Consider the following 24,903-nt stretch of genomic DNA (forward strand, 5'->3'; position numbering starts at 1 on the left):
TTATCCCTGTTTCCATTCCCTTGTTTAGAACACCTGTTGCATATATATATATATATATATATATATATATATATATATATATATATATATAAACTGTTTATATCCAACCCTGACTGTCCTCGCCTTGTGTCTCTGTGCGTTGCATTCCGGCAACTTCATTACACATTGATGAGACAACACAATCAATTAAAGATAGAATATCCAAATATAAGTCCACAATCAGATGCAAGAACTTTTTACTACCTGTACCACAACATTTCATCACATTGGGGTACAGCATATCTCAACTCGAGTTTCAGGTTATCGAACAGGTGCTTCCTCCTAGACGCGGGGGCGACTGCGTACGTCTACTAAAAGGGAGGGAAGCATTTTGGATACATGAAACCCTCACCCCTAAGGGGTTAAACAGGCATTATGATTTATTGCCATTCCTATGATACCTCTAAGAAGAACTGCATTTGTGTGTCACACTGCTCAGACTATGTTTTATGCCACTATTAACATGTACCGTTTATGTTTGGGTATCCATTTTCCTTAGGGGGTTGTTTAACTTGCTTCTCTCATGATCATGATATTAATTCTGTGTTCCCAGTGTTTCAGAATGATTCTCCCACGTTCTTTCCTCTGAGCTCCAGTCTCTACTGCCCTCAGGCTGATTTATTCACATCTATGTGCATCCTATCCCTTCTTCAAGCCCAGTGCCCCTGTATTTTGTTGTCCCAAAAAAAGAGAAAAAAGCAGTACATATACAAATGCGCACACCTTCAATCCACTAATGATGTAAAAGTTACAAATTTTATTAGACCTCACTTCAAAACAAAAACAATTGTGTTTACCAATACCCAAGAAAACAACACGAGTGAAGAATATCCCTAATCGAAAAGAGCAACATCTGATATCAGCATAGTAAGAGTACATACAATATTAACAGTTAGTTGCCCTAATCCAGGTATGGAGACCCAGAATGTATACACAGGTCCAATTGTACAAAAAAAGGAGGGGGCATATTAATAAAGTTCCCCCAAAGCTGTCAACAATTATATGGCACATAGGACATAATATACAAAGTCATACCACCCACAGATCCATGTCATAAAAAGTCTGCCATAAGGTATCATCAATTTAAGTAGTAAGTATAGCAGCACCTATGCCATGCAGGTGTGGCGCCCCTGCGTGTTCAGTTGCCACAGAGGTACTGCATCTCACCCAGAAGTGTGGTACCCCACTCTCAGGTAATGAGGGAGTACTGCCCGGGGCCCACCCACCTGCATCCAACACTACACCATTCCAGACCAGCAGGCAGGGGCAAGATGCAAGTGTACAATGCTGAGTCCTGCCCCCTGGCTGGAAGGGGGGGAACCGAGAGAGGGGGAACCATGTAGTGGGTGTGGGTGGAGGAAGTAGATCAGGGGAGCACCTTCAGAAGGAGTATAAGAAGGGAACCATCTTGTAGGGATCAGAGCAGTCTGAGGAGAGAATCAGAAGAGAGAGAGAGTTGGGAGCAGGAGCTCTGTAGGAGCTCTGCTCAGGAGGAGCAGGCCTAGTCTGAGAGGCCCAGGAGAACAGACTGAGAGAGGACAGGAGCAGAGGGAAGGTTACAAGAGGAACAGAGGGGATCCCAGGGGCATGCAAATGCGGAAGCCACCCGTGCGCCCAAATCTACACAGACGTGGAGGGATCAGGCCGCAGAGGGGACCTGCCCCTAACAGCTAGATAACCGGAGGCTACTGTACTTTCAAGGTGCAGCTGCCCAAAACCACAATTATATCGCCGAAAAGGTGGCCGCATAGGATTCAGGGGACTGCACGTCGCCCGACAAGATCCGAGGCTACTGGCTTGGGACACTGATTGTGAGGCGCAGGGCAGGAGGGTGAGAGCCAGCGCAGGATGACGACCGAGGAAGGCACATAGAACGGGGTCCCGTTTAAGTACTCCTGAGATACTTGAGAGATTGATGAACCCCTTCCTTGGTGAACACAGGACGACGTGGGAGGTTACACACTGGCGCTGGTAACCTGGAGTCTTGAACAACTTTGAGTAAAATCTGAAGACTGCACCCCACTGTGTCCTGATTACAACTATGGTGGCGCACCCTAATAGTGGATGTAAACCATACAAAGACCAACACTGATATTACTGCTATATGGTGACCATATAGTGGTAGATACCAGTCCTGCAGAACACTAAAGAGATTAAAGTACAGTTATATATAGTAGCTTACAGGTGACATTCTTTCTGATGAAATCGTTCACTTTTCCATCTGGCCCAGACCGACACGACAACTTCTCCATCCAGGACTCGTCTACAGAGATTACAACAAAGACACATTTGACTCCTTAAATTTGAGGCACCGACCACATCTATTCCCAACCTGCACAGACTCCTCATCCTGCTGATACCCCAATACTGAGCAGCTGCTGCCATATGTGTCCCTATTACTGCACCTGCTGTGTTGTACTGTGCGCCCTCTAAATGATAAAACAAACCTCTAGACTATAGAAATGCCGTGTGCAAGTGCCCTAGAAAACAAAGCCCATATTTTGACCCCTAGAAATTAATAATGCCCTCTGTTTGCCCCTTTGACAGTCAAAATAACCCAATTTCCCCTATAACGATAAGTGCCCACTTAACTTTTAATAATGTCCTGAGTCTCCCCCCATGTGCAGCTCTCCTCTACACAGTATGATGCTCTCCTATACATAGTATAATGCCCCCTCACTGTATAGTACCTCCCAAACAGTATACTGACCCCTTAGTAGCCTCCAAACTGATGGCTCCAAAACTGTATGATGGCCCCCACACTATACGAAGACTCCACATTATCTCCCACACTGTATGATGGCCCCCACACTATACAAAGACAAAACATTATCTCCCACACTGTATGATGGCCCCTAAATAGCCTACATATAGTATAATTCACCAGATAGTCCCCAATATAGTATAATGCACTCCCCATAGGCCTCTATAGTATAATACACTCCCCCATAGGCAGACTCTATATAGTAAAATGCACCCCATAGGCCTTCATATAGTATAATGCACCCCCATAGGCAGAGTCTATAGTATAATACACCCCCATAAGCAGAGTCTATAGCATAATGCACTCCCATAGGCAGAGTCTATATAGTATAGTGCACACCCATAGGCAGTCTATATAGTATTATGCACCCCCATAGGCCTCTATATAGTATAATCCACTCCCCATAGGCAGAGTCGCGCTCCCTCTCTCATCATTAAACTGTCTTGGGGTGACTGGCGGGGGGCCCGATGATGGCACTGGGGGGCCCCCCTCCTGCTCAAGGGCCCGATTGCGGACGCCTGGCAGTGCAGGGACATTGGGTCTCCCTGCTCAGCCCCAGAGTGTAACTGTATCGGCGTGCTGAGCATTCTGATACAGTTACACTGGCGTAGCTCTGGGTGGGCCTCCTCAGAGCGCGGGGCCCCCTCTGCCCCCCCCCCCCCCGGCAGCTACGCTACTGATTGGCACCCTTGAAATTGTTCCAGAAAATGAAGTATTTCTCCCAGACAATTATTGCAATTACACATGTTTTGTTATACATATGTTTATTTCATTTGTGTGTATTGGAGCAAAACAAAAAAACAGAGTGAAAAGGGCAAATTGGACATAATTTCACACAAAATCCCAAAAATTGGCTGGACAAAATTGTTGGCACCCTCAACTTAATATTTGACTGCACACCCTTTGAAATAAATAACTGCAATCAATTGCTTCTTATAACCATCAACAAGCTTCTTACACCTCTCAACTGGAATTTTGGACCACTCTTCTTTTGCAAACTGCTCCAGGTCTCTCATATTTGAAGGCGCCTCCTCCCAACAACAATTTTAAGATCTCTCCACAGGTGTTCAATGGGATTTAGATCCAGACTTATTGCTGGCCACTTCATAACTCTCCAGTGCTATGTTTCCATTCATTTCTGGGTGCTTCTTGAAGTATGTTTGGGTTCATTGTCCTGCCGGAAGACCCATGACCTAAGACGCAAACCCAGCTTTCTGACACTGGGCACAACATTGCGACCCAAAATCCTTTGGTAATCTTCAGATTTCATGATGCCTTGCACAGAGTCAAGGCACCCAGTGCCAGAGGCAGCAAAACAACCCCATCTTTGAACTTCCACCATATTTGACTGTAGGTACTGTTTTCTTTTCTTTGAAGGTCTCATTCCATTTTTGGCAAACAGTAGAATGATGTGTTTTATCAAAAAGCTCTGTCTTTGCCTCATCTGTCCACAAGATGCTTTCCCAAAAGGATTTTGGCTTACTCATGTATATTGTGGCAAACTGCAGTCTAGCTTTTTTATGTCTCTGTGTCAGCAGTGTGGTCCTCTTGGGTCTCCTGCTATAGTGTTTAATTTCATTCAAATGTCGACAGATAGTTTGCGTGTCACTGATGCACCCTAAGCCTGCAGGACAGCTTGAATTTCTTTGGAACTTAATTGGCGCTGCTGATCCCCCATCAGGACTATCCTGCATTGCAACCTTTCATCAATTTTTCTCTGCCGTCCCCATCTTGGGAGATCAGCTACAGTGCCACGGGTTGTAAAGTACTTGATTATGTTGCACATCGTGGACAAAGGAACATCAAGATCTCTGGGGATGAACTAGTAACCTTGAGATTGTTGATATTTTTCAACAATTTTGATTCTCAAGTCCTTAGCCTTGTTTCTCTGTTTTTTTTTGTGTGTTGCTCTAATACACAAAAAAGAAATAAACATGTGTATAACAAAACATGTGTAAGTGAAATAATTTTCTGGAACAATTTTAAGGGTGCCAACACTTTCGGCCATGCCTCCTCTATGTCTCTAGATAAAAATAGTGCCCCCATGCAAGTTATTTACCCTTTTCAATAACCCCTTTGTCCCCCCACACAATAATTATGTCCTCCTATGCCCCTGTACAATAGATATACTCCCATTTTGTGCCACCCATACATATACTTATCTCCCCCTTTGTGCCCCTATAAAATAATGATTTGTCCCCAATTATGTACACCTATACAGGATTTGTGCATGCACAGCACCCTTTGTGGATCATTGCCTGCACTGATGCGCTGATGTGAACTTTGTGAACTATTCGGGACGGTCCTACGCTTGTCTAGTATTAAAACCTTACCATGTGTCAGAAGTGACCTGTGTGAATAAGGGCAGACAAAGGACTTGGTCCCGAACTGTGGACACCTCAGTCTTAGGAAGCCTTTAAATGTAATGTAAATGTAATATCCTGCTCAATGAGTGGAGGACACTCCCTCAGTTGCACAAAATGCAAAAAATCCGAGGCAATTTGCATATTAAATTTCCCAGATGAGCATTTTACGGCGAATAAGTCTCCTTACCTTGACATGCCAGAGTGGGTATGTCACTCTCCACAAGGAGAAACGTTACCCCTTAGACTTCAGTCCAGAGCCTCTCATCTAACCAAATCAGTTCTCATACTGTGCACTGATGAGGGCCAACAGCCTGAAACACCGTGTCTGCAAATTGAGATTCTGATTTGGCTTTTATCCTAAGTCATATTGCATGACTCGTTAAAGGGTTGATTGTGACTTGTAGGATTTCTGCTTCCAATAGGTGGCGCTATAGAGTTCAAGTTCTCTTTTTCTCTGAAGAGGCAATTTGCACAAGAAAAAACACACACATTGAGCTGGAGTTTGAGTTGCTATACATGCAGCATGTAAACACATGTTCACATTGGCAATGAAACACCTTGCCCTGATGGGATGGCTTTTATGTTATTTTTTATCAGAAACAATGTTACTAAGAATTTAAATGTAATTTAAATGCACTTTTGCTTTTTACTTATTTAGTTACAGCAGGGTTTATACTCATTTTGTTTCTTGTAGGTTTTGTCAGTTTCATGGCTAATGTGAACATGCATTTATATGCTGCATATATCCCAACTTAAACTTCAGGACAGTAGGCAAGCAGCTTGTTGAGAAGGCAACAACTGTTGGCACAAATATTAGTGAGTGGAAGAAACACAAGATGACTGTCAGTCTTCCTCGGTCTGGGGCTCTATGCAAAATCTCGCCTCAATGGGGTAAGGATGATTCTGAGAAAGGTCAGAAATTGACCCAGAACTGCACAGGAGGACCTGGTCAATGACCTGAAGAGAGGTGGGACCACAGTCTCAAACATTACCGTTAGTAACACATTACGCCGTCATGGATTAAAATCCTGCAGGGCATGCAAGGTCCCATCATACTTTGGGGGTGTTTTTCTGCAAAGGGGATGTGGCGCCCTGCTGCGCATTGGTGCCACAGATCCCAGAGGGGTGCATGGACGGACTCCTCCACAAGAGGCCCTCATAGCATTCACGCACCTCCACCTTCCACCTCAGACCAGCAGAGGGAGCCCGTTAGGGATATAAAAAGGGAAGGTGGAGCTAGGCTGCTCAGTCTGGAGTCCACAGAGAGTGAAGTCTGTGTGAAGTCTGCTGCAGCCAGAGAGGTTGTCAGGTCAGTTCAGTGTGCCTGCTGCAGTGTGAAGCCTAGTGAGGGCCCCGAGCGTGGCCGAAGGCGAGTGGAAAGAGAGTAACATAGGGGGCAGAGGAGCTTTACCCGCTCACCCCAAAACCATTTACTGGACACCGGATCCGCGTCTGCAGGGATTCCTTACATCCAGCAGAAACAACCGGAACCCCTGGCGAACTATATGTTCCAGGAACACCAAAAGCTGATTACGTACCAGGGTCAGGAGACACAGAGGCCCAAGAGACCAGGGAATGTGATCTCCAACAGAAGGCCCTACCAACAGGTCAGCAGGTGCAAGACAGAGACCAAGTTAGGCCTAGCTCCAGGCAGGTCAGAAACTTATCAAGGAAAGGCAAGGAACAGGAGGCCCCACACCCGCTCACTGGGGAGAGTCCTGATATGCACCCTTCACCCTGAAGTACCCTGGATCGTGCCAGAAACACCACTAGTAAAGGTACTGAAGTGAACTGTTGTGTGTGTGCCTATTCTTCCGTTGACCCGGCTGGGTCCCCTCTGTCCTGCATCCCTACACTTACGCAGCCCTGAGGCCCCGCTCCACCTGTGGGGAGCCGCACCAACTAAGCTGCCTGAACACCAGCCTCAGAGGACTGTTGCAGCGCTGGTGATCCTCACCAGACACCACAGGTGGCGTCACAAACATTCCCTATCCCATATAACTTTCCCCCTTCTTTTAAGAGTAACCCCAGGGTACGGGCCCGGGAGCCGACCACCACGACATCCCCCAAGGTCAGGCAACAACAAGGCCCGGGCGCCCAGTCGTCCCCATCCCCTGGGCGCGTCATCTCTTCCTGGCGTCTCGAACAGGATTCCGTGCCAGCTGCAACGACGGAGTGTTGTGCCCGTTGCCACCGGGTACTGTGCACCTTTAATCAGAACTGTGTATTTAACTGTGGCGAAGATCACCGCCATTGTTGTGCTGCCGAGCGGGAAGAAGGGTGTAACCGCGGGAAAGTGAGAGGCGTACCTGCTGAAGTGCGCAAAGCCCCGGACACGCCCCACGCCTCGACGTCAAACCAGGAAGAGCCAGGTCCTGGAAGGAGCCCCGGTGAGCGCTCTGACGTAGGACGCAAGCGACGCAAGGTCCTGAAGGAAGACCGTCACCTGCGGAGCTGCGGCCTACCAGAAGGAAAGAAAAGAAGGTAGGCCAGGGTTCGCTAGGGGGGCGCCAGAATGTCCGAAGAACAGCACAACGCCGGAGTACCGGTTACCACCCTGATGATCATCCCGCGCTCGGCGCCGAGCAGGCCGAAGCAGCCGCTCCACCAGCAGGGCTTGTAACCCCTGTCATTCCCATGGCCCTACCATACATCCCTGGAGCGAAGTGGCTCCCCCAGTACAGCGGCAAACCAGATACCCTGTCTGGATTTAAAAAGAAAATATGCGGTATACTGGACATGCACTCTATGACAGGCAAGCAAAGAGCCGCTGTTGTATTGGGACAATTGACTGGTGCTGCGGAGCGAGAAGTAGAAATCTGGTCAGCCGCAGACCAGGAGTCAGTGTCCGCAATCTTTAAAAAGTTACAGACTGTCTTTGAGAATCGCACTGAGACAGACCTCCAGATGAGGTTCTACAACTGCTCTCAGCAACTTGAGGACAGTGTTCGGGACTATGCCTGGCATTTACAAGGGGCCCTGCGAGCTCTGAAACAGGTTAGTCCAACCAGCATCGATAATGAAAATAAAATGCTGAAGGAACAGTTTATCCGGGGACTGAGGTCTCAAGAAGAGAGCAGGACTGTGCGTTGGTGGTCCCTGGATCATCCAGGTGCCACCTTTGACACCCTTAAGGACATGGCTATAAAAGGACTGCAGCCCCCGGAAACAACTGCTATCCAATGTTACCAGGGTGGGGCCACCCCAGTGCCTGCAGCGTCCACCTTCTCCCCGGTGGCTGCTGAAGCCAAGGTTCCAGCAACGTCCCCTAGTGAGCTGGACAGCCTGCGCTCTGAAGTGCGTCAGTTGAGCAAAACCCTGACCACTGTACTGAGTGCCCTGCAGCTGCGGACGGAGCCCGAGGAGGAAAGAAGGATCCTGCTAGCCGACAGCCCTGAGGATGTCCCCTGGATGAGAAGGAGGAGGAGCACAACGCCACCCCCTGGGAGGACCAGTGACCAACGCCGCCCGCCGAAGGACCCTGTCTGCCACCGCTGCCACAAGACAGGTCACACCATCCGGAGCTGTCCTTTAAACGAGCAAACCCTGGGGCCGAGGGCCGACACCCAGAAGTAGACCCCTCAGGCCCATCAAACTGGTACTGCAGGTTCATGGGAGGAAGACCTTTCCTGTCCATCGTGCTGGACAGCATCGTGACACCTGCTCTGCTGGACACAGGATCTCAGGTAACCATCATGCCTGATGTCCTCTACAAAAGGTTCTGGTCCATAGACGAACTTCACCCACCAGATACAAATCTTTCCGTGTATGCCTCAAACGGCCTCCCCCTTAACCTAGTCGGGGTTAAGGATGTGGCAGTAAAGGTGGGAAGAGTGGAACTGAAGGACCAGGGATTAATTGTAGTAGAGACTAATCCTGATGATACAGACTTGTATATGGTACTTGGCACAAATATTGTTAGTAACTGTTTGGGAGAAGTGTTGTTCTTGCTCCAACAGATAGCTGACACTGCCAGACCAGAGCAGAGAAGGGTGCTCCAAAAAGAGATCCGAGCCCTTATGTACCAGCAACAGTTAAAGCTAACAGGCGGTGAAATTGGTAATGTACGGGTGACAGACCCGGTACCCATTGTGATTCCCCCGATGAGTGAGATGCTGATTTGGTGTAGAGCAGCAATAGGTCTCAAAGGACGGAGCTACCAGGCGGTAGTAGAGCCCCTTAGCTCAGAGCATAGACCTACACTCTTAACTGCCAGAGGGGTAGTGGATGTACGCAATGGGAGGGTGCCCGTACGCCTCCTAAGCTATGGGGAGGACGAGGTTAGATTACCACGCTATGCCACTGTTGCCAAATTGTACACCCAGGTGGAGGATTGGTGTCAACAGCTCCATGTTGCGACAGACACCACTCCTGCCCACCAGAAGCAGGGTGTACACCGGGTGGTTCAGGAATACAAGCAGGTATTCAGTAAGCACCCACTTGACTTCGGGAGGATTAAGGGGGTTCAACACCATATCCCCACAGGCAACTATCCACCCATCAAAGAACGTTACAGGCCATACCACCAGCACACTACCAAAAGGCGAAGGAGATGTTGCACGACATGAAGAAGGCAGGGGTAGTAAGGGATATTTGTAGTCCCTGGGCAGCTCCCCTAGTTCTAGTCAGAAAAAAGGACGGAAGCATGAGAATGTGTGTAGGTTACAGACAAGTAAATTGCATTACACATAAAGATGCATACCCTTTACCACATATAGAGGAATCCCTGGCTGCCTTAAAGTCTGCAAATTACTTCTTCACCCTTGACCTCACTAGTGGGTACTGGCAAGTAGCTGTTGCTGAGGAGGATCGGGAGAAGACGACCTTCACCACCCCGATGGGACTCTGCGAGTCCAATAGTATGCCGTTTGGATTGATGGAGTGCAGCCTGGGACACCGCAACTTCGAGACTGTACTACTATACCTGGACAACGTGATAGTGTACTCCAAAACGTATGAGGACCACTTGAAGCACCTGGCGGAGGTGTTTGAGTCGCTGTCCCGGTATGGGGTGAAGCTGAAGCCCTCAAAGTGCCTCCTGCTCAAGCGAAAGGTACAGTACCTGGGGCACATCGTTAGTCCAGAGGGAGTAGCACCAGACCCGGAGAAGGTCACTGCCATCCAGAAATGGTCGGAGCTGAAGAGCCTTAAGGAGGTACGTCAGTTCCTGGGACTAGTCGGGTATTACCGGAGGTTTGTGAAGGACTATACCAAGAAAGCGGTGCCTTTGCAAGATCTCCTGGTAGGACAGTCTGGGAGAGGCAGAAACCCCCCCGTTCCAGTGGGGTAAGGAGCAAGCTGAATCCTTCGAGGAGATGAAGGGGATCCTGACCGGCGAAGAGATCCTAGCCTACCCTGACTACAGCCAACCATTCCTGCTGTACACTGATGCCAGCAACGAAGGATTAGGAGCTGTACTGAGTCGGAAGCAGAATGGCCGAGAGAAGGTGATCGCCTATGCTAGCCGGAAGCTCCGCCCGACCGAGAGGAACCCAGAGAACTATAGCAGCTTCAAGTTGGAGTTCCTGGCCCTGGTCTGGGCCATCATCGAGCGGTTCAAGCACTACCTAGCCTCCAGTAAGTTCACTGCCTTCACTGATAATAACCCCTTGACTCATCTGGAAACAGTCAAGCTAGGAGCCATGGAACAACGATGGATGGCTCGGCTGTCAAACTACCAATTCACTATTAAGTACCGGGCAAAAACGCCAACGCCGATGCCCTGTCCAGGATGCCTCACCAGTCGGACACTGAAGAGGAAGTGGATAACTTGGAGGAGATTGAGCTACCTGCCTTTCATCGGAATGGAGTGGTCCATGAGCAACGAGCCTCCAGGAGGCATCGCGGTAAGACGTTAAACCCCCTGCCTCACCACAGCTGGAAGGAGACCCAGGACAGCGACCCGGTTGTCAGCCGTATCAAAGAGCTGATAACCCAGGAAGGTTCCTCCCTGGAGAAGGACGCGTCTCTACAAGCCAAGCAGCTGTGGAATGAGAAGAGATGGCTGTTCATCTATAGAGAGAAACTGTGCCGGAGGTACGTCAACCCCAAAACCCATGAGATGGTATGGCAGATAGTGGTGCCTAAGACAGACATCTAGATGGTGCTGGAAGCCTACCACGATCAGGCGGGGCATTTTGGCTGGAAGAAGCTAGAAACCCTGCTGAAGTGTCGGTTTTATTGGGTAGGAATGCGCAGTTCCATTGAGAGGTGGTGCCGGAATTGTGGACCCTGTAGCCTCAGAAGAAAAGACTACAGCAGCCAGAAGGCACCCCTGCAACCCATCAAGACGACTCGTCCCTTGGAGATCGTGGCCCTGGATCATGTCAAGCTGTCACCCAGCAGGTCAGGATATTCCTATGCCCTGACCATGGTGGATCACTACTCCCGGTTCCTGGTGGTCGCCCCGTCAAGGATCTGACGGTAGAAACTGCGGCGAAGACGTTTCAGGCGTACTTCTACAGGCCCCATGGATACCCGGAGCAGGTGCTGACGGATCAAGGCCCAGCCTTTGAAGCCGAATTGTTCAAGGAGTTCTGCCATCTGTGCGGGTGTAAAACGATCCGGACTACACCGTACCACCCCCAAACCAACGGTCTCTGTGAAAAGATGAATAACATCGTCATCGACCTGCTGAAGACCATACCACTAGAGGAGAGAAATCAGTGGCCAGACCTTCTACCTGACCTGGTAGATCTGTACAACCACATACCTGTGAGTTCCACCAATTGTACTCCAGCATATCTCATGCGAGCAAGACCCGGGAAGTTGCCCATGGACCTGGAGCTTGGTGTAGTAGAACCAGAAGCAGATATGTCCACTGAGGACTGGGAAACGACCAGACAGGAGCAGTACAGAAGGGTACAGGCCTGTGTCGAAGACAGTTGTAGCGCCCCGAGGGTTCGGCCGCTACAGGGGTATTGCACCTCAGACCAGAGGTGTGATATTCCACTCCCAGGTAAGGATGGAGTATGGACCAGGGCTCAGTTAGCTGCATACAGCACACACACCCCATTTCCGAGGGACAGCTCAACGGTGCTCCCACTAGACATAAGTGCAGGCACGACCGACTATGTCCCTGTCTGGAGTGGGGAGGGGGGTGGAACACCCAGTGCTGTAGGGGCAGATAGGGGTTGGTTCCTGAGCGTAGGAAGGAGCTCATTGGTTGCTGGTCACCTGGGCTCATGGTCAGAGGGAGGTATAAAAGGTGGGCACCATCTTAGATCTAGGTTCTGTCCAGAGAGGAGAAGACAGGGAGTAGAGGCTCTGTAGGAGCTCTACTCCAGAAGGGCCTAGTGAGAGGCCGAGGAGGAGGTGAAGGGGAGCTGAGATTTTGGCTCATCTCAGCTCCAAGAGAAAGGAACAGAAAGGAACAGAAACAGAAAGGAACTGCAAAGAAAGAGAGAGAGAAACAGAAGGGCTCAGGAACAAGAAGGTGGAAGGGACCCTATGAACCCACGAGAATCCAGGGTGAAGGGTCAGGCAGATTAAGGGTACCGGATCCCAAGTTGGTGGAGGAGAAACTACCCTCAGCCAAAGACCGGTCGTCGTGATCATCTATTGGCGCGACACCTCATCAAACCTGCTAGGAAGGCACCATATAGGACAGCGGAGGACGGGGCCCACGTTTAACCGCACGAGTCCGCGGCAGCTGGACAAAAGTGGGTCACTGGTGAGGCAGGCCAGAGAAAGGATTAAAGGGGGTCCTGTGCCATGCTCCTGAACTGCCTGGGAGTTGACCGAGCCCCTCACCTGGTGGACGCAGCACGGCTCGGGCGGTCACTGCCGACGGAAGTGACCCGGAACAAACGAACTGTGAGTAAAGACCCTGGACTGTAACTTGTTGTCCGTGTGCTCCTTCGCTCCTCCGGCACTACCGGTACTGGGACCTTCACCACCATCACTCCCACCATCCCCTACACTGCCCTGGGGCCGCACTCTTCCCGTGGGGAGTCACACTACCCTAGCTGCACACTTCATCAGCCCCAGCGGTCTGCATGCAGCGGCGGTTCCTGATAACCGCAATCCACGGGTGGCGTAGTCGGACATTATCTGAAGCACGTAGCAGACTACCATTGGCCTGACCACCCTGAGCCGTGTGACCGGGCCGCCACTACTACTACCCCCATCGTTCCCCTATCGCCCGGATCCGCGTGCCCCACGGCCCAGGGGGCGAGTCACAGTCTCACTCGGGTAAGGGACAAGCAGGAAGCCCACTACAATAAAAGTGCGCCCGCAGAACCCTTCACACCAGGAGAAGTGGTGTTAGAGAGGAAAAGGAGAAACCACAAACTTGATGACCAGTGGGAGAGAGAACCCTACACTGTGTTAAATTCAAGATTTGATAACAAGAAGACCTGTTTGATTAGCAAAGACGGAGGAATAACGACTGCAATGGTATCTAGAGACCATCTGAAGTTGTGTCCAGACCTGCTAAAGCCCCAAGAAGAAGTGCCTCTCACCGTACCGGAGGAGCCTAAAGAAGCAGTACTCCATACTGACTTAGGAGATTTCCCGGCAGATTGGCCTCAACTAGGAGGAGCAGTAATAATACCTGTGATCCACTTCTTTCAACAGCCAGAAGACCCTCCACAGCAAGTAGAACCTGTAAGTGCTTCAGAAGAGCCTGCTCAAGAAGAATCCCCGGAAGAAGGATCCCCCGTTGGAGCAGAGCAGGAAGGCCCAGCCAATGGTATACTTGCCAGTCCCGTAGAGAGGTTAAGGCAACCCTGCAGTCCCCCAACAATTAGAACTGACATAATGGGAGGTAGTGCAAACACTAGTGCCTCACGTATCCCAGTACCACATAGGTCGACACGTAGCACATGAGGTCAGACCCCTGTCAGATACAGAGAATAGAGAAGGAAACTCTGACAGTGTAGATAGTTGCCCTTGGGGTATTATATTGTGTATTTTCATGTATGAATTCCTTAACTTGTGTTTTGCCTTATAATGGACAATCTAAGTGAAATGGACACTTTTCTGGTTGCCTCTAGTTACCCGTAAGGGTACATAAAGAACTTTGTGGCTGGGGACTGTGTGCAGCCCAAAAACTGTTTGCTGGAGTGCCCCTTTAGGTGACCTCAGAACAAAAACCTGTCTGGTGTGGCACAAGTGGAGGTCCAACTCGGGATCACCATGCCCTGCAGCCACACCAGGGCCTACATTGAGGGTTTGCTTTGGACAGGTCCCTCAAGCTACCAAGTACTTTAACCTGTGAGATGGACACCCTGTTAGGGGACCTCACCGGAAGAGACTTGAATTCTGAGGTTGCTTATTGTATTGTACATATCTATTTATTATCTCTAATGTTTTATTATGCAACGTTTAAGCAAAGTGCCTCCCATAAAGGGAAGAGTTATTGTTGTTACCTGTTATAAAAAATTACTTCAGTCCGGGGGAACTGAGCTTTGCTAGGGGGGAATGTGGCGCCCTGCTACGCATTGGTGCCACAGATCCCAGAGGGGTGCATGGACGGACTCCTCCACAAGAGGCCCTCATAGCATTCACGCACCTCCACCTTCCACCTCAGAACAGCAGAGGGAGCCCGTTAGGGATATAAAAAGGGAAGGTGGAGCTAGGCAGCTCAGTCTGGAGTCCACAGAGTGAAGTCTGTGTGAAGTCTGCTGCAGCCAGAGAGGTTGTCAGGTCAGTTCAGACTCAGTGAGCTCAAATTAGTGAGACTAGGGAGTGCCGACGCCAAAAGAGCGGTGAAGCGCAGTGTGCCTGCTGCAGTGTGAAGCCTAGTGAGGGCCCCGAGTGTGGCCGAAGGCGAGTGTAAAGAGAGTAACATAGGGGGCAGAGGAGCTTTACCTGCTCACCCCAAAACCATTTACCGGACACTGGGTCCGCGTCTGCAGGGATTCCTTACATCCAGCAGAAACAACCGGAACCCCTGGTGAACTATATGTCCCAGGAACACCAAAAGCTGATTACGTACCAGGGTCAGGAGTCACGGAGGCCCAAGAGACCAGGGAGTGTGATCTCCAACAGAAGGCCCTACCACCAGGTCAGCAGGTGCAAGACAGAGACCAAGTTAGGCCTAGCTCCAGGCAGGTCAGAAACTTATCAAGGAAAGGCAAGGAACAGAAGGCCCCACACCCGCTCACTGGGGAGAGTCCTGATATGCACCTTTCACCCTGAAGTACCCTGGACCGTGCCAGAAACACCACTAGTAAAGGTACTGAAGTGAACTGTTGTGTGTGTCTATTCTTCCTCTGACCCGGCTGGGTCCCCTCTGTCCTGCATCCCTACACTTACACTGCCCTGAGGCCCCGTTCCACCTGTAGGGAGCCGCACCAACTAAGCTGCCTGAGCACCGGCCTCATAGGACTGTTGCAGCGCTGGTGATCCTCACCAGACACCACAGGTGGCGTCACGAACATTCCCTATCCCATATAACTTTTCCCCTTCTTTTAAGAGTGACCCCAGGGTACAGGCCCGGGAGCCGACCACCACGACATCCCCCAAGGTCAGGCAACAACAAGGCCCAGGCGCCGAGTCGTCCCCATCCCCTGGGCGCGTCAGGGACAGGACGACTACACCATACTGAAGGTAGGCTGGATGGGGTCATGTATTGCCAACAACCTCCTTCCCTCAGTAAGAGCATTGAAGATGGGTCGTGGCAGCCACAGCCAGGGCAACAAAGAAGTGGCTCCGTAAGAAGCATTTCAAGGTCATGGAGTGGCCTAGCCAGTCTCCAGACCTGAACCCAATAGTAAATCTTTGGAGGGAGCTGAAACGCAATGCTGCTCAGTGACAGCCCGAAACCTGAAAGATCTGTAGAAGATCTGTATGGAGGAGTGGGCCAAAATCCCTGCTGCAGTGTGTGCAAAATTGGTCAAGAATTACAGGAAACGTCTGACCTCTGTAAATGCAAACAATGGTTTCTGTATCAAATATTGAGTTCTGTTTTTCTATTTTATCAAATACTTATTTCATGCACTAAAATGCAGATTAATTATGTAAAAATCTTGCAATGTAATTTTCTGGATTTTTTTTTTAAGATTCTGCCTCTCACAGTTGAAGTGTAGCTACGATAAAAATTACAGACCTCTCCATTCTTTGTAGGTGGGAAAACTTGCAGAATCGGCAGTGTATCAAATACTTATTTTCCCTACTGTACGTATATATATATATATATATATATATATATATATATATATATACTAGATGGTGGCCCGATTTGAATGCATCGGGTATTCTAGAATATGTATGCGGCCGACCGGGCGCAATTAGCTGAGCGGTGTTTAAATTTGGCGCCAAAATCGCTGATTGGTCGCGGCCGGCAAACGCGACCAATCAGCAAAGCGGTGTTTAAATTTGGCGGCAATATCGGTGATTGGTCACGGGCGGCGGCCGAGACAAATCAGCGAACCGTGTTAGTGAGGACTGGAGTCCGTGTTTAAATTTGGCGCCAAAATCGCTGATTAGTCGCGACCGCGACCAATCAGCAAAGCGGTGTTTAAATTTGGCGCCAATAATGCTGATTGGTCGCGGCCTGCAAAGGCGATCAATCAGCAGAGGGGTATTTAAATTTGGCGCCAAAATCAATGATTGGTCGCGGCCGGCGGTCGCGACCAATCAGCAGAGCGGGGTTTATATTTGGCGCCAATAATGCTGATTGGTCGCGGCCAGCGACCGCGACCAATCAGCAGAGCGGTGTTTAAATTTGGCGCCAATACTGCTGATTGGTCGTGGCCGGCGACCGCGAGCAATCAGCAGAGCGATGCAGAGCGGGGTTTAAATTTGGCGCCAAAATCGCTGATTGGTCGCGGCTGGCGGCCGCGACCAATCAGCAGAGTGTTGTTTAAATTTGGCGCCAATCTCGCTGATTGTTCGCGGTTGGCGGCTGCGACCAATCAGCAGAGCGGTGTTTAAATTTTGCGCCAAAATCGCTGATTGGTCGCGGCCGGCGGCCTCGACCAATCAACAGAGCGGTGTTTAAATTTGGCACCAATCTCGCTGATTGTTCGCGGCTGACAACCGCGACCAATCAGCAGAGCGGTGTTTAAATTTTGCGCCCATATCGCTGATTGGTCGCAGCCGGCCACCGTGACCAATCAGCAGAGCGGGGTTTAAATTTGGCGCCAATAATGCTGATTGGTCGCGGCCGGCAACCGCTACCAATCAGCAGAGCGGCGTTTAAATTTGGTGCCAAAATCGCTGATTGGTCGCGGTGGCCGGCCGCGACCAATCAGCAGAGTGGGGTTTAAATGTGGCGCCAATAATGCTGATTGGTGGCGACCGCGACCAATCAGCAGAGCGGCGTTTAAATTTGCCGCCCATATCGCTGATTGGTCGCGGCCATCCACCGCGACCAATCAGCAGAGCGGGGTTTAAATTTGGCGCCAATAATGCTGATTGGTCGCGGCCGGCGACCACGACCAATCAGCAGAGCTGTGTATAAATTTTGAGCCAAAATCGCTGATTGTTCGTGGCTGGCGGCCGCGACCAATCAGCAGAGCGGTGTTTACATTTTCCGCCAAAATCGCTGATTGGTCGCGGCCGGCCACCGCGACCAATCAGCAGAGCGGCGTTTAAATTTGCCGCCCATATCACTGATTGGTCGCGGCCGGCCACCGCGACCAATCAGCAGAGCGACGTTTAAATTTTACTTCCATATCGCTGATTGGTCGCGGCCGGCCACCGCGACCAGTCAGCAGAGCGGGGTTTAAATTTGGCGCCAATAATGCTGATTGGTCGCGGCCGGCCACCGCGACCAATCAGCAGAGCGGCGTTTAAATTTGCCGCCCATATCACGTTTAAATTTTACTTCCATATCGCTGATTGGTCGCGGCCGGCCACCGCGACCAGTCAGCAGAGCGGGGTTTAAATTTGGCGCCAATAATGCTGATTGGTCGCGGCCGGCGACCGCGACCAATCAGCAGAGCGGCGTTTAAATTTGCCGCCCATATCACTGATTGGTCGCGGCCGGCCACCGCGACCAATCAGCAGAGCGACGTTTAAATTTTCCTTCCATATCGCTGATTTGTCGCGGCCGGCCACCACGACCAATCAGCAGAGCGGCATTTAAATTTGCCGCCAATATCGCTGATTGGTCGCGGCCGACCACCACGACCAATCAGCAGGCCGGGGTTTTAAATTTGGCGCCAATCTCGTTGATTGTTCGCGGCTGGCGGCCGCGACCAATCAGCAGAGCGGTGTTTAAATTTTGCGCCAAAATCGCTGATTGGTCGCCGCCGGCCACCGCGACCAATCAGCAGAGCGGCGTTTAAATTTGGCGCCAATAATGCTTATTGGTCGCGGCCGGCGACCACGACCAATCAGTAGAGCGGCGTTTAAATTTGCCGCCAATATCGCAGATTAGTCGCGGCCGGCCACCGCGACCAATCAGCAGAGCGGCGTTTAAATTTGCCGCCCATATCGCTGATTGGTCGCGGCCTGCCACCGTGACCAATCAGCAGAGCGGCGTTTACATTTTCCTTCCATATCGCTGATTGGCCGCGGGCGTCGACCGCGACCAATCAGCGTCGTATTAGTGAGGACCGGGGAGCGGCGCTGTTGTGCGGCTACTTCCGCTGCGAGAAGCCGGGAGATGAGCAGCTGCTCGCAGCAGAAGCATCCCGACCGGCGGCGCCGCTGCCCGGTCCTCCGTTCACACTTGCCATCCGTAGATCAGCGGGCCAAGCCGCTAATCTCCCGACGTTAGCCGCATGGAGGTGAGCGGCGCCGCCTGTCGGGGTACCTGTGCTGCCAGCAGCCGCTCATCTCCCGGCTGCATCGCCGCTGACCTCCGTGCAGCAGATGAGCCGCTAACGGCCGCCATCTTTTTCTGAAATCCCGCGTCGCTGATTGGCCACGGCTGGACCAATGAGCGACGCAGGATTTCCTTGACAGACAGCGGCCGGACCAATGAGCGACGCGGGATTTCCTGGCCAGACAGCGGCCGGACCAATGAGCGACGCGGGATTTCCTAGACAGACAGACAGACAGACGGGATAAGACAATTATATATATATATATATATATATATATATATATATATGTATGTATATACAGTGCCTACAAGTAGTATTCAACCCCCTGCAGATTTAGCTGGTTGACACATGCGGAATTAACTTGGCATTGTGACATTTGTACTGTAGATCAGCCTGGAAGTGGGAAATGCACTGCAGCAAATTTTTTTTTTTTTTTTTTTTTTAAACGTTAAAAGTTAATTCAGAGTGTCATTTATTATTCAACCCCTCAAACCACAAGAATTCTGTTTGGTCCCCCTAAAGTATTAAGAAGTAGTTCAGGCACCAAGAATAATGAGCTTCACATGTGTGGATTAAAGATCTCTTTTGCCAGCCTTTTCTGACTATTTAAGACCCTCCCCAAACTTGTGAACAGCACTCAGACATGGTCAACATGGGAAAGACAAAGGAGCATTCCAAGGCCATCAGAGACAAGATCGTGGAGGGTCACAAGGCTGGCAAGGGGTACAAAAACCTTTCCAAGGAGTTGGGCCTACCTGTCTCCACTGTTGGGAGCATCATCTGTAAGTGGAAGGCTTATGGAACTACTGTTAGCCTTCCACGGCCAGGACAGCCTTTGAAAGTGTCCTCCCGTGCCGAGGCCAGGCTTGTCCGAAGAGTCAAGGCTAACCCAAGGACAACAAGGAAGGAGCTCCGGGAAGATCTCATGGCAGTGGGGACATTGGTTTCAGTCAATACCATAAGTAACGTACTCCACCGCAATGGTCTCCGTTCCAGACGAGCCCGTAAGGTACCTTTACTTTCAAAGCGTCATGTCAAGGCTCGTCTACAGTTTGCTCATGATCACTTGGAGGACTCTGAGACAGACTGGTTCAAGGTTCTATGGTCTGATGAGACCAAGATCGAGATCTTTGGTGCCAACCACACACGTGACGTTTGGAGACTGGATGGCACTGCATACGACCCCAAGAATACCATCCCTACAGTCAAGCATGGTGGTGGCAGCATCATGCTGTGGGGTTGTTTCTCTGCCAAGGGGCCTGGCCATCTGGTCCGCATCCATGGGAAGATGGATAGCACGGCCTACCTGGAGATTTTGGCCAAGAACCTCAGCTCCTCCATCAAGGATCTTAAGATGGGTCGTAATTTCATCTTCCAACAAGACAACGACCCAAAGCACACAGCCAAGAAAACCAAGGCCTGGTTCAAGAGGGAAAAAGTCAAGGTGTTGGAGTGGCCTAGTCAGTCTCCTGACCTTAACCCAATTGAAAACTTGTGGAAGGAGCTCAAGAATAAAGTCCACATGAGACACCCAAAGAACCTAGATAACTTGGAGAAGATCTGCATGGAGGAGTGGGCCAAGATAACTCCACAGACCTGTGCCGGCCTGATCAGGTCTTATAAAAGACGATTATTAGTTGTAATTGCAAACAAGGGTTATTCCACAAAATATTAAACATAGGGGTTGAATAATAATTGACCCACACTTTTATGTTTAAAATTTAATAAAATTCAACTGAGCAACATAACTTTTTGGTTTGTAAGATTTATGCTTCTGTTCATAAAACCTACTCTTGTTTGCAGTTTGAAGGCTCTAACTTATTTGCATCTTATCAAACCAGCTAAATCTGCAGGGGGTTGAATACTACTTGTAGGCACTGTATATACACTGTTCAAAAAAATAAAGGGAACACTTAAACAACAGAATATAACTCCAAGTAAATCAAACTTCTGTGAAATCAAACTGTCCACTTAGGAAGCAACACTGACTGACAATCAATTTCACATACTGTTGTGCAAATGGAATAGACAATAGATGGAAATTATTGGCAATTATCAAGACACCCTCAATAAAGGAGTGGTTCTGCAGGTGGGGACCACAGACCACATCTCAGTACCAATGCTTTCTGGCTGATGTTTTGGTCACTTTTGAATGTTGGTTGTGCTTTCACACTCGTGGTAGCATGAGACGGACTCTACAACCCACAGAAGTTGCTCACGTAGTGCAGCTCATCCAGGTTGGCACATCAATGCGAGCTGTAGCAAGAAGGTTTGCTGTGTCTGTCAGCGTAGTGTCCAGAGGCTGGAGGCTCTACCAGGAGACAGGCCAGTACACCAGGAGACGTGGAGGGGGCCGTTGGAGGGCAACAACCCAGCAGCTGGACCACTACCTCTGCCTTTGTGCAAGGAGGAACAGGAGGAGCACTGCTAGAGCCCAGCAAACTGACCTCCAGCAGGCCACAATTGTGCATGTGTCTGCACAAACGGTTAGAAACCGACTCCATGATGGTAGTATGAGGGTCTGACGTCCACAGATGGGGGTTGTGCTCACAGCCCAACACTGTGCAGGACACTTTGCATTTGCCACAGAACACCAAGATTGGCAAAGTCACCACTGGCGCCCTGTGCTCTTCACAGATGAAAGTAGGTTCACACTGAGCACATGTTACAGATGTGACAGAGTCTGGAGATGCCGTGGAAGGCGATCTGCTGCCTGCAACATCCTTTAGCATGACCGGTTTGGCAGTGGGTCAGTAATGGTGTGGGGTGCCATTTCTTTGGAGGGCCGCACAGCCCTCTATGTGCTCGCCAGAGGTAGCCTGACTGCCATTAAGTACCGAGATGAGATACTCAGACGCCTTGTGAGACCATATGCTGGGGCGGTTGGCCCTGGGTTCCTCCTAATGCAGGACAATGCCAGACCTCATGTGGCTGGAGTGTGTCAGCATTTCCTGCAAGATGAAGGCATTGAAACTATGGACTGGCCCGCCCGTTCCCCAGACCTGAATCCGATTGAGCACATCTGGGACATCATGTCTCGCTCCATCCACCAACATCACGTTGCACCACATCCTGTCCCGGAGTTGGTGGATGCTTTAGTCCAGGTCTGGGAGGAGATCCCACAGGATACCATCCGCAACCTCATCAGGAGCATGCCCAGGCATTGTAGGGAGGTCATACAGGCATGTGGAGGCCACACACAATGCTGAGCCTCATTTTGACTTGTTTTAAGGACATTACATCAAAGTTGGATCAGCCTGTAGTGTGTTTTTCCACTTTAATTTTGGGGGTGACTCCAAATCCAGGCCTCCATTGGTTAATAAATTTGATTTCCATTGATGATTTTTGTGTGATTTTGTTGTCAGCACATTCAACTTTGTACAGAACAAAGTATTCAATGAGAATATTTCATTCATTCAGATCTAGGATGTGTTATTTGAGTGTTCCCTTTATTTTTTTGAGCAGTGTATATATATCATGATATGTATAAAAAATCTTAGAATCTTGCAATTTTGAAACTTGCCACTAGAGGTGATTCTAAATTCATACTGATTATTCATTCAGGAAATACACATGTACATTGGCAGCATTAGAGTGGCCATAGGATGGCTATCAGTTATTTAAATTCTATATTCCATTGGATTGAAACATTTAATGATTGTTTGCAAAGATCACTTTGAAGGGTGGGGGGGGAGCAGGGTCATCTGTAACTTCAACTGGTGTAAATGGAGTGATCCTGTATTATCACCTGGGTATAAAGGTGTTACCTATCATTGTGACCCTTTCTGTAACGATCATGAGAATTCTGAAAAGTCTTCTGTAAAGAAGAGAAAATATAGGTCTACAATAGCCCTAGTGGCTATTGTGAAAATTGCAAGAATTCTCTCTTTTTTTCCTTTTAATACAGATTACAATGTAGTTTCATCTAGCCAAATCAGTTCTCATACTTTGTACTGACAAGGACCAACAGCCCGAAACACCGTGTCTGCAAATTGAGATTCTGATTTGGCTTTTATCCTAAGTCATATTGCTCGACTCGTTAAAGGGTTGATTGGGACTTGTGGGATTGCTGCTTCCAATAGGTGGCGCTATAGAATTCAAGTCCTCTTTTTCTCTGAAGAGGCAATTTGCATAATAAATTTCCCAGAGGAGCATTGCACGGCGAATAAGCCTCCTTACCTTGGCATGCCAGAGCTGGTATGTCACTCTCCACAAGGAGAAACGTTACCACTTAGACCCACAGTCCAGAGCCACTCATCTAGCCAAATCAGTTCTCATACTTTGCACTGACGAGGGTCAACAGCCTGAAACACCGTGACTGCAAATTGAGATTCTGATTTGGCTTTTATCCTAAGTCACATTGTACGACTCGTCAAAGGGTTGGATTGTGACGTGTAGGATTTCTGCTTCCAATAGGTGGTGCTATATAGTTCAAGTCCTCTTTTTCTGTGAAAAAGCAATTTGCATAATATACACTGCTCAAAAAAATAAAGGGAACACTTAAACAACAGAATATAACTCCAAGTAAATCAAACTTCTGTGAAATCAAACTGTCCACTTAAGAAGCAACACTGATTGATAATCAATTTTACATGCTGTTGTGCAAATTGAATAGACAATAGATGGAAATTATTGCCAATTATCAAGACACTCAATAAAGTAGTGGTTCTACAGATGGGGACCACAGTCCACATCTCAGTACCAATGCTTTCTGGCTGATGTTTTGGTCACTTTTGAATGTTGGTTGTGCTTTCACACTCGTGGTAGCATGAGACGGACTCTACAACCCACAGAAGTTGCTTAGGTAGTGCAGCTCATCCAGGATGGCACATCAATGCGAGCTGTGGCAAAAAGGTTTGCTGTGTCTGTCAGCGTAGTGTCCAAAGGCTGGAGGCGCTACTAGGAGACAGGCCAGTACACCAGGAGACGTGGAGGGGGCCATAGGAGGGCAACAACCCAGCAGCAGGACCGCTACCTCCGCCTTTGTGCAAGGAGGAACAGGAGGAGCACTGCCAGAGCCCTGCAAACTGACCTCCAGCAGGCCACAATTGTGCATGTGTCTGCACAAACGGTTAGAAACCGACTCCATGATGGTAGTATGAGGGTCTGACGTCCACAGATGGGGGTTGTGCTCACAGCCCAACACTGTGCAGGACGCTTGGCATTTGCCACAGAACACCAGGATTGGCAAAGTCGCCACTGATGCCCTGTGCTCTTCACAGATGAAAGAAGGTTCACACTGAGCACGTGACAAGAGTCTGAAGACGCCGTGGAGAGCGATCTGCTGCCTGCAACATCCTTCAGCATGACCGGTTTGGCAGTGGGTCAGTAATGGTGTGGGGTGCCATTTCTTTGGAGGGCCGCACAGCCCTCCATGTGCTCGCCAGGGGTAGCCTGACGGCCATTAGGTACCGAGATGAGATCCTCAGACCCCTTGTGAGACCATATGCTGGTGCGGTTAGCCCTGGGTTCCTCCTAATGCAGGACAATGCCAGACCTCATGTGGCTGGAGTGTGTCAGCATTTCCTGCAAGATGAAGACATTGAAGCTATGGACTGGCCCGCCTATTCCCCAGACCTGAATCCGATTGAGCACATCTGGGACATCATGTCTCGCTCCATCCACCAATGTCACGCTGCACCACATCCTGTCCAGGAGTTGGTGGATGCTTTAGTCCAGGTCTGGGAGGAGATCCCACAGGAGACCATCCGCAACCTCATCAGGAGCATGCCCAGGCATTGTAGGGAGGTCATACAGGCACGTGGAGGCCACACACAATACTGAGCCTCATTTTGACTTCTTTTAACGACATTACATCAAAGTTGGATCAGCCTGTAGTGTGTTTTTCCACTTTAATTTTGGGGGTGACTCCAAATCCAGGCCTCCATTGGTTAATAAATTTGATTTCCATGGATGATTTTTGTGTGATTTTGTTGTCAACACATTCAACTTTGTACAGAACAAAGTATTTAATGAGGATATTTCATTCATTCAGATCTAGGATGTGTTATTT

Source organism: Phyllobates terribilis, unplaced genomic scaffold (assembly GCF_046119375.1).
Source record: "Phyllobates terribilis strain yellow unplaced genomic scaffold, ASM4611937v1 Scaffold_2__4_contigs__length_985480577, whole genome shotgun sequence".
Taxonomy (NCBI): Eukaryota; Metazoa; Chordata; class Amphibia; order Anura; family Dendrobatidae; genus Phyllobates; species Phyllobates terribilis.